Source organism: Macaca thibetana, chromosome 11 (assembly GCF_024542745.1).
Source record: "Macaca thibetana thibetana isolate TM-01 chromosome 11, ASM2454274v1, whole genome shotgun sequence".
NCBI lineage: Eukaryota > Metazoa > Chordata > Mammalia > Primates > Cercopithecidae > Macaca > Macaca thibetana.
In genome coordinates, this window is record NC_065588.1 from 1,503,465 (window position 1) to 1,521,252 (window position 17,788).

At 44.5% G+C, this 17,788-nt stretch overlaps 1 protein-coding gene across 10 annotated transcripts in view; it reads left to right on the forward strand.

Moving 5' to 3' along the window:
• Positions 1 to 17,788, forward strand: part of ERC1 (ELKS/RAB6-interacting/CAST family member 1) — a 534,923-nt gene that overhangs the window by 506,136 nt on the left and 10,999 nt on the right. The gene's annotated exons all lie outside the window — the stretch shown is intronic.

The window sequence follows — 17,788 nt, forward strand, 5'->3', positions numbered from 1 at the left end:
AATGAATGGTAGAAATACATGATGACTTAACATTTAAAAATCTAGGCCAATCACAGTGGCTCCCCACTGTAATCTAAGCACTTTGGGAAGCCAAGGTGGTAGGATTGCTTGAGGCCAGGAGTTCAAGACCAGTCTGGGCAACATAGTGAGACCTCCTCTCTACAAAAAACTTTTAGAATTAGCGGGATGAGGTGGCATGTCCCAGTAGTCCCAGCTACTCGGGAAGCTGAGGTGGGAGAATCACTTGAGCCCAGGAGGTAGAGATTGCAGTGAGCCATGATCATACCACTGCACTCCAGCCTAGGCAACAGAGTGCAACCCTGTCTCAAAAGAAAAAAAAAGAGAAAAGGAAGGGAGGGAGAAAGGAAAGGAAAAAAGGAAGGAAGGGAAGGAGGGAGGAAGGAAGATAAATCTAGCTACCACTAAGGCATATGGTTAGCATTCACTCAATAAATATTTAATGAACACTTATTATGTGCCAGGCATAAAGTGTTGTTGATAATACTAGAAAGTAATGACATACTTGAGATTCCCTCCCATCCAGGGAATCCCATCTTCTAAACTGAGGGGAAGAAAGGAGGAAGTCCCTTTATATCACTGCTTGAATCTGGAGGAGATGACTGTGGACTATCAAATTTTTAAGCAGTAGAATTTTGACTTTGGATAGACAGACCTGAATGGAACCAAACTCTTGTTGTTTTTGTTTGTTTGTTTTTCTGAGACGGAGTCTCACTCTGTCGCCCAGGATGGAGTGCAGTGGTGCGATCTCAGCTCACTGCAACCTCCACCTCCCAGGTTCAAGCAGTTCTGCCTCAGCTTCCTGAGTAGCTAGGTTTACAGGCATGCACCACAACGCCCGGCTGATTTCTGTATTTTTTTTAGTAGAGGCGGGGTTTCACCATGTTGATCAGGCTGGTCTTGAACTCCTGACCTCGTGACCTACCCGCCTTGGCCTCCCAAAGTGCTGGGATTACAGGTGTGAGCCACTGTGCCCGGCCCAAACTATTGTTTTTATTATGCCATTTTGTTCAAGGTTAGTTATGGGAGAGCAGTAGCATCTTATTTACTTTTGGTCTAAGCAACAGCCTTTCTTGCCTATAAAAACAAATTCATACATTGCCTGGCAAAGGAGTTCATCACAAAGTAGGAGGGGGAGCCAGGTGTGGTGGTGCACACCCGTAGTACCAGCTACTCAGGGGTCTAAGGCAGGAAGATCGCTTGAGCCCAGGAGTTCCAGGCTGCAGTGGCTGTAATCTCGCCACTGCACTCCAGCCTGGGGGACAGAGTGAGACCCTATCTCAAAAAATAAAAGTACGGGGAGGGAAAAGAAGGCCCCATAGCAACCTCACAGTCATTACCACTTCCAGCCCACTTGCACACAGTCTGCTACAAGTGCAGACTTGAAAGGAATAGAGGACTTTGGAGTTAACCATAGGATAAATTCTTCAAGAGCAATTTTAGTTTTCCCTGGTACTAAGTGCTAAAGGGATTCTGTAGAGTAAAAAAGTGACCAGATGCCTGTAGAAAAATAGATGCCTGGGCAGAAAATACTGAGGTTTAGAGGGATTGCAGATCCCTCTAACCATGTAAGTTTTATGTCTTATTCAATAGATGCTCTTACGGCAAAATACATTTCCATTTATTCCAGTTGTGTGAAATTCCAAAGTAGGAAGTTACTTTATGTCTTCATATCTCCTAAGAAGCCTGCAGATTCAAGCTGGGGGCTTGTGGGCCAGACCTGGCCAGGACGAGCACCGTTTCCACTTGATCTGTCAGCTCCAAAAGGCTCCGACTGTCACGCCAGATTACAGCTCAGACCTCACGGCCGACACATCCTGGGACTTCGCTGTTAGAACCCCAAGTTTAGATTCTTGTCTGCTTAAACCAAACTAGGCATTTCTGAATAATTTCCTGCCCTCCACCAAACCATCTGCAGAAAGGAATTAATCTGAGTCACTGCCAACCACAGCGGAACTCATTCGCTGACCCCTCTTGTAACCATCCCTTCTTTATACCCATCAGTACATCCTCCGTTTCACCTCATGCTTTGTGACTATGAATAGAGTTGTTTACCTTGAAATCAGGCCAAGTCTACAGAACTTTTAACTGTTTTTTTCTCTTTTACAAATCTATTTCACGGAGTTCTGGTAGCTCTCTCTAACATCTTTACTAGAGAGAAAATGTCATTTCTGTTCTAAAATCATGACCTGCGCCGAGCGGTAAATGTTTGGGGCAGTCTCCCCGAATCAAGCAGCCGACCCCTCAACTCGGCTTCTCTTCCTCCATTCAGCCACCTCACATTCCTGATTCTTTAGACTGTCAGCTTGTTCTCTGGCAGTTATCCTAACACTGAAAGAGGGAAGGGGGCCTGAGCGATTTCCCCTGTAGCCAGCCGTAACCATGCTTTTGTCTGCCGTGTGCTTGGAGAGCCTCATCTCTGAAATGTTCCCTTCGCCTGAGCTTCCTCTGTCGGTCTTCCTGCGCAGTGGCAGGGGCTGAGGCGTTCTCCCCTTCCCTCTGCTGATAGGCTTCCAGCCTGTGTTGCTTTGAGCATTCAGATTGAGTTGCTGTTGCATTTGTGATTCTTGGCTCTAGTCCCTCTAGAAATCATATTACTACTCTGAGTTCAAGGAGGGCTGGAACAGCTACTAAGAACAGAATGCATTTTAATAACATTCAGCGCACAAAAGCCAGAGAATTTCTGCCAGAGGCCCCCTCTGTATCTTATACTTGTCCCGTATTCCATCTCTTAAGAACTTTAAACAGAGTGGGGTGCTACACCGTATAGTTTATGTGCCCTGCTGTCTACCGAAGGGCCTGTAACCTCAGACTGTTTTGGTTTGGACTTGCTTCAAATTTGAACTTAAATAGCTCTTTAGAACATTATCAAGGCCTTTCCCCAGAATTAGTATCTATTCCTTTATTTCATTCACCAGTCATTTTCAGATTGTCTGCTATGTGCAGGCCTTTTGTTACAAGGCAACATTGGTATACAAAAAAGAATTCACCAAGGAGCTTGAAGAACAATTGAGGAATTAAACATATAACCAGCTATTGGAAGGGGACAAAATGAATACTGTAGCAGTTTACACTTCTAACTAGGGATGACATTACAGAGAAAAGGGATTCAACCGTGAATGATAAGAAAGATAGAGAAGACAGATGTGTAGGAAATAAGATTGTCCACATTCTGGAATGAGAGAAAAGGAAAAGCAAAGACAGGGAATGGCCGGTATGTACCAGGAGATGAAGCTGGAGCAGTAGCTCCCATGCCAAAAACCTTTGTCTTTTATTTTGTAGGAAGGAAATTGTTTAAGATATTGGAAGAGGAGGAGGGAACTGTTCCAGCCTATTTTAGAAAGATTCTCTTACACCAGGGTTGAAGTGGTTATGAAGCTATTGCAAGATGGTAGAACATGAGAGCTTGAATTAGGATCGTAACAAGGATATCAGAAATGAAAAAAACTAGGCTAGATGTGATGGCTCACACCTGTAATTTCAACATTATGGGAGGCTGAAGTGGGAGGATTGCTTAAGGCCAGGAGTTGAAGAGCAGCCTGGGCAACATAGTGAAACTTCATCTCTTAAAAAAAAAAAAAAAAAGGCCAGGCGCAGTGGCTTACACCTGTAATCCTAGCACTTTGGGAGGCCGAGGTGGGCGGATCACAAGGTCAGGAGATTGAGACCATCCTGGCTAACACAGTGAAACCCCCTCTCTACTAATAATACAAAAAAAATTAGCTGGGCGTGGTGGCGGCACCTGTAGTCCCAGCTACTCAGGAGGCTGAGGCAGGAGAATGGTATGAACCTGGGAGGCGGAGCTTTCAGTGAGCCGAGATTGCGCCACTGCACTCCAGCCTGGGCAACAGAGCAAGACTCCGTCTCAAAGAAAAAAAAAAAAAAAAAACTTAACCAGGCGTGGTGGCGCTCTCCTGTAGTCCTAGCTACTCGGGAAGCTAATGCGGGAGGATCACTTGAGGCCAGGAGTTGGAGGCTACAGTGAGCTATGATCACTCCACGGCACTCCAGCCTGGGCAACAGAGCCAGACTCTTTCTCTTCAAAAGAAAAAAATAAAGAAAAAACTAAATTAGAAGAAACATGATCTGGAAAGAGCATAATAGGAAACTCACAGAAAAAGTGGCCAATAAATATATTTTTTAATGTTTTACCCCAACTTTTGACTTCACTACAGATGGAAAGAACTACAGATGAAAACAGTGCTGTCATATTGGGAAGGTTGGGATTGGTTCGTTGGTTTGTGTCCCTAGTATGTTGAGAGAGTGGGAAAATGGGCACCTTTATTTCTTGCTTATGGGCTGAGTATTAGTACAGCTATTCTAGAATGGTCTGGTTACTTGTCAAAAACTGTACACAGCTCTACACCCTTTGGGACTCAGGAATTTCAAGTAAGAAATCATAGACATGCAAAGATTTACATATGGGAAAATATAATACATCAATATTTATAGTAATGAAAACTTGAGAACTAACTAAATGTCTATTGGAGTTAGTTAAATTACAATATATTAATAAAATGGATTACAATGCAGCCCATTATAAATTATTTTAGAAGAATATTTTATCACATGAAAAGCTGTTTAATTATTAGGTGAAAAGAACAATTCATTAAATAGTATGAACAGTATGATTTGATGTGTAAAGGCAGCATTCACCAAGGGATGTTTATCAGGCACTGGAAAGATGTGCGTCTGAAACTCAGTAGAGAAAGAAGCTACGGTTATAACTGTGTGGATCCACCTTCATAGTCGTTATATTTAGATCAGGACGTAGAAGAGTTATTATGCTAGTTTGTTTTGTATACGTGTGATATTTTCTGTGATTTAAAAAAATTTAAAAAAAAACACCTACCTCAAAATAAATAAATTTGAAAGAAAGTGGATTAAATGTGTTAATGCCCTAAAGCACTTAGAATAATACTTGGCCCATAATAAATGCCCAGTAAGTTAGGTGCTGTTATTATCATCCCCCCTTTTAAAGCTAAAGGTAAACAAGGTTCCCTAAGCAGAGGATCTAAGAGGAAGAACAGTGGACAGTCTCCTTAGACCTCAGGAAGCCTCTGCACGTGTGGGACTGAAGCAGAAAGAAGAAGAACAGCACCAGGACAGGGAAGAAATGTTGGGGCGGGCAGAGGAGAACCGGAAACATGTGGGTGTTGGGGGCCTCTAGGGCAGACAGCCTAGCACGTGTTTTCGGGTCAGATTGGATCGTACAGTTAGATAATCCTTGGGGGTGGCCGGGCGCGGTGGCTCAAGCCTGTAATCCCAGCACTTTGGGAGGCCGAGACGGGCGGATCACGAGGTCAGGAGATCGAGACCATCCTGGCTAACACGGTGAAACCCCGTCTCTACTAAAAATACAAAAAATTAGCCGGGCGAGGTGGCGGGCGCCTGTAGTCCCAGCTACTCGGGAGGCTGAGGCAGGAGAATGGCGTAAACCCGGGAGGCGGAGCTTGCAGTGAGCCGAGATCCGGCCACTGCACTCCAGCCTGGGGGACAGAGCCAGACTCCGTCTCAAAAAAAAAAAAAAAAAAACATAATCCTTGGGGGTCCTTGGTGGGTTGTTTTGAAATATAACTTGCATACAGAAAAGTACACAAATCATATGTATATAGCTGAATTACTCATAGCAAGTTCTTGGAACAAGCAGCAGAATGTTATCAGTGCCTAAAAGCCCCTTGTCATCCTCCTTCCAGTCACTCCTCCTCCAAGGGTAACCTGACCTCAAACACCACAGATTAGTTCTGCCTGTTTGTAAACTTTCTATGCCTGGAATCATACCATACTCTATTGCCTCTGACTTCTGTCATTCAACGTCGTGTTTGTGAACTGCATCTGTTTTGTTAGACATACACTTCGTTCATTCTCATTGCTCTGTGATACTCTGCTGTGTGAATGTGCCACAAATTATTATCATCTGTTTCTCATTCAGTATGGACATTCGAGTTGTTCCCAGGTTTTAATACTCTTATCAGTGTCTTCAGGTGAATTTACACACACCTATGAGTCCACTTGTTCAGCCTTGGCATTCAGCTTTAGTAGATCCTGCCAGCTGTTCTTCTAAAGAGGACGTGCCCATTTACACTCCCACCAGGAGTGTGGGAGAGGTCAAGTGGTTCCACATCCTTGTCAGCACTTGGTGTTGTGTGTCTTTTTAAATTTCAGCCATTCTGGTGGGCATTTAGTGGTATCTCCTTGTGATTTTAACTTGTATTTTCCTGATGGCTAATGAGTTATCCACCTTTTTATATGTCTGTTAACCATTTCAGTATACTCCTGTGAAGTGGTCATTCAAATGTCTTGCCTGTTTTTCATTATTAACTGTTGTTACTGCTCTATAGGAGTTATATATTATGGATATGCATACATGAGATATGTGTCTTCTATCTGTGGACTGCCCTTTTCACTCTCGTAATGGTGTCTTTTAAGAGACAGAAATCTGGCCACGCGCGGTGGCTCACACCTGTAATCCCAGCACTTTGGGAGGCTGAGGTGGCTGGATCATGAAGTCGGGAGATCAAGACCGTCCTGGCTAACGTGGTGAAACCCCGTCTCTACTAAAAATACAAAAAATTAGCTGGGCGTGGTGGCGACGCCTGTAGTCCCAGCTACTGGGGAGGCTGAGGCAGGAGAATGGTGTAAACCCGGGAGGCGGAGCTTGCAGTGAGCCGAGATCGCACCACTGCACTCCAGCCTGGGCGACAGAGCGAGACTCCATCTCAAAAAAAAAAAAAAGAGACAGAAATCCTTAATTTTAATGTAGATCCAGTTTATCAATTTTTTCTTTTTGTGATTATTGCTTTTTGTGTTCTGTTTAAGAAATCTTTACATTCCCTAAAGATGGTCTCTTACATTTTCTTGTGAATGCTTTATTGTTTCACCCTTCACATTTATATATGTATTCATCATGAATTGATTTTTGTGAATGGTGTGAGGTAGATATCCAAATTTGTTTTGCATATAGTGCCACCGTTTATCAGAAAGACCATCCTTTCCCCATTGCACAGCCAAGTGGCCGTATATGTGAAGGGTTTTTCCATGTTCTCTTTTTGTCCCGTTGGTCTGTGTGTCTGCTCCTGTGCCAGTGTTATGCATGTTCATTGCTGCTGCCTTGTCCCATTGGTCTGTGTGTCTGCTCCTGTGCCAGTGTTATGCATGTTCATTGCTGCCGCCTTGTCCCATTGGTCTGTGTGTCTGCTCCTGTGCCAGTGTTATGCATGTTCATTGCTGCCGCCTTGTCCCATTGGTCTGTGTGTCTGCTCCTGTGCCAGTGTTATGCATGTTCATTGCTGCTGCCTTGTCCCATTGGTCTGTGTGTCTGCTCCTGTGCCAGTGTTATGCATGTTCATTGCTGCTGCCTTGTCCCATTGGTCTGTGTGTCTGCTCCTGTGCCAGTGTTATGCATGTTCATTGCTGCCGCTTTGTCCCGTTGGTCTGTGTGTCTGCTCCTGTGCCAGTGTTATGCATGTTCATTGCTGCTGCTGCCTTGTCCCATTGGTCTGTGTGTCTGCTCCTGTGCCAGTGTTATGCATGTTCATTGCTGCCGCCTTGCAGTGACAGTCTTCTTCCAGAGAGGAACGTTCGTGTAGCTTCATTCTTGGTGGCCGTCTTAGCTGTTCTTGGCTCTGTGCATTTCCACTTACTCTTTGGAATCAGCCCGTCTATTCACATACACACCTGCCAGTGTTGATTTGGCTTGCATCGACTGTAGAGATTAGTTGAGGCAGAATTCACACCTTTGCAGAATTGAGGCTTCCAATCCTTAATCGTGTTTATTCCTCCATTTAAGACATTTTTAATTTCTCCAGATATTTTATAGTTTCATTAGAGAGGATCTTGTCATCTTTCAAGAGAGCAATTTCAGTGAAATAGCAGAAACTAAATTTTTAGTTACTAAGGAGAGAACTCAGAAATGCAGGTAACACATGTAGACTATTGTTTTGAGAAATTTGGTTACAGGAAGAGAAAAGTTTCTACTAAGCTTGAGAGATGGAGATTCCGAAAGTCTTTTCAGGACGGGCAGGATTCAGTGCCCTCAGAAGCCGTAGTGAAAGACCAGGGGAGGGGAGGGGTTGGAAACACAGAGTTCATTGAAGGGACAGAGACATGGAGAGTTAGCTCAAGTGTGAGCAGGGAACGCTGCCACCCTGGAGAAGCCAGGTGGGGTCATTCTGAGGCAGGACGGGTCCAGCACACGTTACCTCGGACTCCCTGGGTGCTCACATAGTCGACAGCACAGAGCCGTCGTGAGCCATGCCCTCTGCACTGAGAGCAGCAGCAAGCCCAGCTGCACTCACGCCTGTCTTCACACCCCCGAGCCCCTGGAATACAGCACATGCTATGTTAACAGAGCGTGTTTCACATTTTCTCTACCGGAGGTGCGTATTTGTACATGTGTCATTCCAACGGTCCTTTCCTCCAGTGTATCTTAAAGTCAGGTTTGGTGGAAAGGGGCTTTTTCACAAAATCTTGCAGTGCCCGGGAGGCTTGAGGAACATTTCGTAGTAGAAATGTTATGATGGAGGAGACTAAGGTGCTGAGATAGGAGACTTCATGCTTAAGTTGTAGAAAGGGCTGGCAGAATTCATGGGAACAAACTTGTTTTGCAGTTGAGCGATAATTGGTTTACTCTGGAAGTGTGTTTGGATGTTTTGTTATTGTTTGTGTTTAGATACAAAGCTTTCAGCACATGCACAGAACATGGCATCTGCGTATCTAGGGGACTGATAGGGTGAGCTTACGTGCTGCCCATGATTGTGGTGTTTTCAATAAAGTCAACGAGAAGACAATGTGTTTCACCGTAATACTTGCAGTGGTGGGATTACTTGCCAGTATTAGAAAATGGAGAATGGGAAATGGAAAATCTCATTGGATTACTCCTTAGATCTACTACGTTTGGATTTGTAGCCTTAACAAGTCAATAAAAGGAAGGGGAAAGAAGGAATCAATTCATTGTAACTAGAATGTAATGAGCACTTTCATTAAATCTCAATTTAATTTGTACTCTTTGGGAAATTCTTTTCTGGTTTTAAGCCTTAAGGGGCCTGCCTTGAAGGAGGAGGTGAGGAAGACAAGCAGGTGTGGGAGGTGTGGGAGGGGACATGGGTAGCGGGCAGGGAGTCGAAGAGAACAAGAATATCTCGAGCAATATCTGTTAGGGGAAGTTTCAGACACTAAAATACGTCTTTCCCAACTTATCCACAGAATCCATTACATCCCAAGGCCATGCAAAACCTGCCTCTTTTCATGTGATGCACATGGCAAAGCAATGCAGATGCCCCCTTTACTGTGGGGATATGTTGCAGAGCCCCCAGTGGAAGCTGAAACTGTAGATGGTACTGAAGCCTGTAGATACCGTTTTCTCCTGTACATACATACCCGAGATAAAGTTTAGTTTATAAATTAGGTACAGTCAGAGATTAATAATAAACTAGGACAGTTATAACAATACTCAGAACAGCATGCACTGTAAAACTTATGAATTGTTTATTTCTGGAATTTTCCATTTAATACTTCCAGATCACAGTTGACTGAGGGTAATTGAAACCGTGGAAAGGGAAACCACAGACAAGGGGGCGCTGCCGTATTTGAGTATAATGAGGTGCTAGTCCATTTCTGGTTTTGTTTTCACACCTGTGCCGTATAACACATTCATCTAAGTTTTTAGTTTGATTTCTTCACATTGCCTATCTTTCCTAAGCAATCTAAAAGCTTTAACAACACATGCCTGTACCCCTTTGACTTCAGAATGACTAAAACTTTACAATCAAAGTCAACAAAATAAAAATCACATTTTAAAAGTAATCACAGTTACACAAGAGAAGTTGATCGTTGAGATTCTTTCAAGCCAAGAAAAAACAGAATGGATCAAGTACCAGTGAAATCTCTCCCTGCTCAGCTGTGCCCACATGTAATACTGCTTTCAGATCAAACGTGAACCATGCCTAGTCCCTGGAGAACAGCGAAAGGCCTCCCAGATGGAAAGCAACTCCAGCTAGTGAAGGAACACTTCCTTCTCTAAACTTTTCGATTCTGTGATTCCCTCTATTTTTAAACACCTTTTCCCAGGCATAGCATACATTAGACCCTGGGAAAAGCGTAGCTTTATAGTCTGCCTCTATTTTTTTTTTTTCACCTTAATCTTATTCCACCGCTTCTTGTTATACTTCCTCCTCCAGTGCTAAATCACTCGTCCCCCTTCTTGTTTACACCCTCCTGGCATTTGTAGGTAATAATCACATTTCCCTGCCCTTCGTTTTTACGTAGTTCAGGTCTACATGTTTAGTTTTTCTAATCCTGCCTCATGAAATGATTCTTTCAGCTTCTTAGTCATGCTGCCATTTTTCTTTGAACTCACTCCAGTTTGTCTCCATTTTTCTGGTAATGAGGTGTCTGAAACGGAACACAGTGCCCTTAGGTGTGGCCTCGCCGAAACTGTGTCATGGAATGGGGGTCTGCTCAGGAGTGATGCCCGTGTCTGGCCAGCCCAGAGGCCTTTTGTCTCTCTTGAAGAGCTGGAATTGCTTCCGTCAAGAGCCAGTGACTCCAGAACTGCAGTGAGCAGCCCAGTGCCTTTCCTCCTCTGTGCCTCACCTCCTGCTGTGTTTCCATTTGAAATGACCCTTTTCTGTCCCCTGCTGCCAAGAAAATACCCACCCCCCATCCATCCCTGCCTTCCTTTCTGTCCAGACTGAAAGCAGTAGCATTTTATCTCTACCTCTTTGTGGCAGTTACTACACAGTGTTTCGCATAGAGCACTCAGTCAATTTTTTAAAAGAGTTTTTTGTTGTTTTTGTTTTTTTTTTTTGAGACGGAGTCTCGCTCTTGTCACCCAGGCTGGAGTGCAGTGGCGCGATCTCGGCTCACTGCAAGCTCCGCCTCCCAGGTTCAAGTGATTCTCCTGCCTCAGCCTCCTGAGTAGGTGGGATTACAGGCACCTGCCACCACTCCGGCTAATTTTTTATATTTTTGGTAGATGGGGTTTCACCGTGTTGGGCAGGCTGGTCTCGAACTCCTGATCTCAAGTAATCTGCCCACCTCGGCCTCCCATAGTGCTGGGATTACAGGCGTGAGCCACTGTGCCCAGCCAATTTTTTTATAGTTTTATTGAGATATAATTTACATACATACAACTCACCCATTGCAAGTACATAATTCAGTAGCTATAGTGTGTTCTCAGAGTTGTGCAGCCATCACCATAGTCAATTTTCGAACATTTTTGTCACCCCTAAAGGAAACCCCCACCCATTAGCAGTCACTGCCAATCACCCCATCCTACCCCAGCCTCACGCAGCTGCTACTCTTACTTCCCAACTCTGAATTCGGCTACTCTGGAATTTTATTAAGAATGGAATCAGGCTGGGCATGGTGTCTCACGCCTGTAATCCCAGCACTTTGGGAGACCAAGGTGGACAGATCGCTTGAGCCCAGGAGTTCGAGTCCAGCCTGGGCAACGTGGCAAAACCCCATCTCTACAAAAAAATACAAAATTTAGCCAGGTGTAGTGGCATGCACATATAGTCCCAGCTACTTGGGAGTCTAACGCAGGAGGATCCCTTGAGTCTGGGAGGTGGAGGTTGCAGTGAGCTGAGATTCTGCCACTGCACTCCAGCCTGAGCAACAGAATGAGACCCTGTCTCAAAACTAAACAAAGAATAGAATCATACAATATGTGGTCTTTTGAGACCGGCTTCTTTCATTTAGCGTCATGTTTTTACATACTTTACATAGTGTAGCTTTACATAATGTGACATGTCAGAACTTCGTTCCTTTTTATTGGCCAGTCGGTTAATACTTTTTGAGTAGATATTTTATACACTTCAATTTTTCCCTCCTTAAGGTTGTAGAGTATCAGAATTATGCCTTTAAAAGTATATACAGTTTTAAAGGGTGTTTATTATTTATGTTACATATTTTCGTATATTATTGCAAAGTTGATATTGCTTGTGCTATAAACAACACTGAAGTATGTAAAGTAAAATTGAAACTCCTTCCATCCACTGAGGCCTTTTTTTTTTTTTTTTTTTTTGACACAGAGTCTCTGCTCTGTCACCCAGGCTGGGGTGCAGTGGCGTGGTCTCGCCTCTGCAGCCTCTCCCTCCGGGGTTCAAGCTTTTTTGTGCCTCAGCCTCCTGAGTAGCTGGGACTACAGGTGCTGCCACCACACGTGACTGATTTTTTTTGCATTTTTAGTAGAGATGGGGTTTCACTATGTTGGCCAGGCTGGCCTCAAACTCCTGACCTCAAGTGATCCGCCTGCCTCGGCCTCCCAAAGTTCTGGGATTACAGGCGTGAGCTACCACGCCCGGCCTCACTGAGGTCTTTAAAAACTCTTTGTCCCAACTGGGCGTGGTGGCTCACGCCTGTAATCTCAGCACTTTTGGAGGCTGAGGCAGGCGGATCACAAGGTCAGGAGATGAAGACCATCCTGGCTAACACAGTGAAACCCCGTCTCTACTAAAAATATAAAAAATTAGCCGGGCATGGTGGTGGTGGGCACCTGTAGTCCCAGCTACTTGGGAGGCAGAGGCAGGAGGATGGTGTGAACCTGGGATGTGGAGCTTGCTGTGAGCCGAGACTGCGCCACTGCACTCCAGCCTGGATGACAGAGCAAGACTCTGTCTCAAAAAAAAAAAAAAAAAGAAGAAAAAAAAAATTCTTTGTTCCCACAAATTGCCTTAGTAAACATACTGGTACATAGATTCTTAAATTTCTTACTGGTGTTTCTATTGAATGTACTCTAAAACTAGAATTATTTGGTCAAAGGAAATATATAATTAAATTTGGCTGATGAGACCAAATTTCTCCCCTGCCTACAGTTGTCCCACAGGTCATTGCTTCAGTGTTCCCACTTCCCATGCCCTAATCAACTCTGATTGTCAGTGACCTCGAAATGTCTGCCAGTGTGATCGGGGAAAAACATAAACCTATCTTGTGTAGTTTATATTTCTTGTTTGTTTTGAGTTTTCCTTTTCCTTTTTTTTTTTTTTTTTTTTTTTTTGAGACAGAGTCTCGCTCTATTGCCCAGGCTGGAGTGCAGTGGTGCAATCTTGGCTCACTGCAAGCTCCGCCTCCTGGGTTCAAGCAATTCTCCTGCCTCAGCCTCCCGAGTAGCTGGGACTACAGGCGCCCACCACCATGCCCAGCTAATTTTTTGTATTTTTTTAGTAGAGATGGGGTTTCCCCATGCTGATCAGGCTGGTCTTGAACTCCTGACCTCGTGATCCGCCCGCCTCAGCCTCCCAAAGTGCTGGGATTACAGGCATGAGTCACCGCGCTGGGTCTTGTTCTTTTTTTGAGACAGGGTCTCGCTGTGTTGCCCAGGCTAGAGTGCAGCGATACCATCATATAGCTCATTGCAGCCTCAACCTCCTGAGCTCAAGAGTTCCTCCCACCTCAGCCTCCAGAGTGGCAAGAACTACAGGCACGCACAACCACACCTGACCAATTTTTTCATTTTAATTTTTGGTAGAGATGGGATCTCTCTATCTTGCCCAGGCTGGTCTTGATCTCCTGGGCTCAAGTGATCTGCCTGCCTCAGCCTCCCAAAGTGCTGGGATTACAGGTGTGAGTCCCCACACCTGGTCAATATTTCTTTTTTTTTTTTTTTTTTTTTTTTTTTGTCACCCAGGCTGGAGTGCAGCGGCATGATCCTGGCCCACTGCAACCTCCACCTCCTGGATTCAAGCAGTACTTCTGCCTCTGCCACCCAAGTAGCTGGGATTATAGGCACCCGCCACCACGCCCAGCTAATTTTTGTATTTTTAGTAGAGACAGAGTTTCACCATATTGGCCAGGCTGGTCTTGAACTCCTGACCTCGTGATCTGCCCACCTTGGCCTCCTAAAGTGCTGGGATTACAGGCGTGAGCCACTGCGTCTGGCCATTTAATTATTAATGCAGTTGGGTATTATTTTTGTGCTTGTTAGCCATTTGTATTTCTTCTGTGAGTTTTTTGTTCATATCCTCTGCCTGTGTTTCTATTAGGTTATAGGTTTTTAGGCTTATGGTAGCACTTCGTAATACACTGATATCAATCCTTTGTCTTTTTGTTTTGTATTTATTATGTTTTTCAAGCCATCATTTGTACTTTAATTAAATTTATAGCTCTTCTGTCTCCATAGACATTTTAAATTTCTAAATAGTCCAACTTGCCCTTTTATTCCTTTATGACTTCTGAATTTAAAAGCACTTACCCTCCTCCCCAAAATAAAGCTAAAAATACTTTTCTGTCTCCCATCCCAAGATTATAAAAAATATGCTCTTAAGTTTACTTTCAGTATTTTCACAGCATAGGTTTTAAATATGCATCTTTAGCCAGTTTGGAATTTGTGTTGCTGTATGGTGCGAGCCAGAATACAACCGTAAGTGGACCCAGTTGACCCAGTGCAGTTCATTGACTTCATATGCTCCTGGTCATATCCTAAATCCCACTCATTTGATGGTATCAACCCAATACTCTTCTAATTATTACACTTTTATAGCATGTTTTATTTGGTAAAGCAAGTCTTAAAAGCACTCTTCTTTCTTTAAAATATTGTCTTGACTCTTCTCTATATTTATACTTCAGGATAAATGTTAGAATCCATTATCAAATTCCAAAAAGAACCTTTAGGATTTGTTTGGAAATGTATCATACACACAAATACAGACAAAAATAAAGCCTCAAATAAGGCATTTTTAAAATATATAGCAGTGGTTATCTCTAGATGATGGTAATATTCTGGGTGATTTTTTTCTTGTTTTTTTTCTTTATTTTCCAAAGTTTTTACAGTATTTGTGAAGCATTTTTTATTTTATTTTATTTTATTTTATTTTTGAGATAGAGTCTCGCTCTGTCGCCCAGACTGGAATACAGTGGCACGATCTCAGCTCGCTGCAACCTCCGCTTCCTGGGTTCAAGCGATTCTCCTGCCTCAGCCTCCCGAGTAGCTGGGACTACAGGTGCCCGCCACCATGCCCAGCTAATTTTTGTATTTTTAGTAGAGACGGGGTTTCACCATGTTGGCCAGGCTGGTCTCGAACTCCTGACCTCAAGTAATCCGCCCGCCTCTGCCTCCCAAAGTGCTGAGATTACAGGCGTGAGCCACCACACCCGGCTGGAATAAAGACTATTTCATGGAAATAAATAAGTGACTTGTAGAGAGTGAAGAAGAGATACCTGGCTCAGAATATAAACTAGAATTGTCTGGAATATTCCTGGGAAGGATCAAGCTGGAATCGAGCTACTGAAGCAACACCACCCCACAACCTCTTCTGTAGCTTGGCTGATGTCAGTTCTGCTGAGACTTTAAAGTTTGCAGCCTTTTCACTTCGCAGCATTTCTGGCGTGTTTTCTATGCAGCTGTATTTACAAGGTACCCAGCCTCCCAGCTCTCCCTGTTCTTCCTACTCCTGTGGCACAGCCAGAGCTTGAGATACATCGAGGCAGTGTCGTCTAAATCTGGCCCCTCAGTGTCCTGGTCTGTTAGTCACCGTTCAGCAGAAAGAAGATTGCTAGGTCTATTCTTAACTCTGATATATTTAAGAAACACTGTGCTAATCCTTGACTCAGAGCATCTGGATTCTTTTTTTCTTTTCTTTTCTTTTTTTCTTGCCCTGTCTTATGGTGCCAAACATCTAGATTTTTTTTTTTTTTTTTTTTTTTTTTTTTTGCTTGTTTTAAGATGGAATCTCAGCTGGGTGTGGTGGCTCACACCTGTAATCTCAACATTTTGGGAGGCCAAGGCAGGAGGGTCACTTGAGGCCAGGGGTTCAAGACCAGCCTGGGCAACATAGTTAGACCCCACCTCTAAAAAAAAAAAAAGAAATACAAAAATTAGCCAGGCATGGTGGTACATATCTGTAATGCCAGCTACTTAAGAGGCTGCAGCAGGAGGATCACAGGAGCTCAGGAGGTCGAGGCCACAGCAAGCCTGATCAAACCATTGCACTCCAGCCTGGACAACCGAGGGAGACCCTGTCTCAAATTAATAGAGAGAGAGAGAAGAAGGGAGAGAGGGAAGGAGGGAGGAAGGGAGGAAGGAAGGAAAGAAGGAAAGAAAAAGAAAGAAAAGAAAGGAAAGGAAAGAGAGAAAGAGGCTCACGCCTATAATCCCAGCACTGGGAGGCCGAGGCGGGCGGATCACGAGGTCAAGAGATGGAGACCATCCTGGCTAACACAGTGAAACCCCATCTCTACTAAAAATACAAAAAATTAGCCGGGCATGGTGGCAGGTGCCTGTAGTCCCAGCTACTCAGGAGGCTGAGGCAGGAGAATGGCGTGAACTCAGGAGGTGGAGGTTGCAGTGAGCTGAGATTGCGCCACTGCACTCCAGCCTAGGCGACAGAGCGAGACTCTGTCTCAAAAAAGAAAAAAAAAAAAAAGAAAAGAGAAAGAAAAGAAAGATAGATGGGGTCTCACTATGTTGCCCAGGCTGGACTCAAACTCCTGGGCTCAAACGATTCCCACACCTTCAGCCTCCAAAGTAGCTGGGATTACAGGCATGCACCGCTGTATCTAGCTCCCTTTTTGCTTTTTAATCTATATGCTCTTGCTGGGTGATCTTATCCATTTAATAACAGAACACCTAATATTTGTCAGGCATTTTCTATTTGTTAGGCATTACACTGCACTTTATATGACTATCTCATTAAATCCTTAAAACAGCCATATAAGGTAGGGCACCGGAGCTCACTTCTGTAATCTCAGCACTTTGGGAGGCTGAGGCAGAGGCAGGAGGATTACTTGAGCCCAGGCATTCAAGACAAGCGTAGGCAACATAGACTCCCATCTCTCCAAAAAATTAAACTTGAAGACATTGGACTAACATGCTTTTTTTTTTTTTTTTTTTTTTTTTTGAGACGGAGTCTCGCTCTGTTGCCTAGGCTGGAGTGCAATGGCCGGATCTCAGCTCACTGCAAGCCCCGCCTCCCGGGTTCACGCCATTCTCCTGCCTCAGCCTCCCGAGTAGCTGGGAGTACAGGCGCCCGCCACCTCGCCCGGCTAATTTTTTTTGTATTTTAGTAGAGACGGGGTTTCACCGTGTTAGCCAGGATGGTCTCGATCTCCTGAACTCGTGATCCGCCCGTCTCGGCCTCCCAAAGTGCTGGGATTACAGGCTTGAGCCACCGCGCCCGGCCCTGACATGGTTATTATTGCCTCATTTTACAGATGAGGAAACTAAGACTCAGAGAAGTCAAGATCAGGTAACTCATTGGCAGAACTGGCCTTGAAACCCAGGCAGCCTAACTCCAGAGCCTGTGTTCTTAACTACACTTTACACGCCACTTTTAATTTTCCTCCTTTCTTTCCTAAAACCTGCTCTGCCTCCTACATTTTCAGTCTTGTTTGTCCAATATCCCCAGCTAGAACTGTCAGAAATGATTCTCCAGTTCCCCCTCAGTTAACCCCTCCTCCTTTTAGTCCTGCCTTTGAAGATGCTCAGACCTCTGTGTTCCTTTCCCCGTCCCTGACCCTCCCTTGCATCAGCCCCGCCTAACCCCGACCTGGGCTGGGCGCAGGAGCTGCCCTTGGTGGGCTCTTCCTTCTGCTCAGTCTAAGAAGGTGAAGATGCTTATGTCACTGTACCATTTAAAAGTTCGTGGACTTCCTTTTGTGTGGTTTTGGTTTTGGTCTGGTTTTTAAGCAGATCACACTGGAACTCCCTCACTCCACATGCTCAGTCCGGCCCTCGCCTGTGTTTTCAGCTCCGTTTCCTGTCATTCTCCACCCACTCCCTGTGCCTTACATTCCTGCCATCCTGAGGCTTCCCTTTTCGCAAGATCTGGGC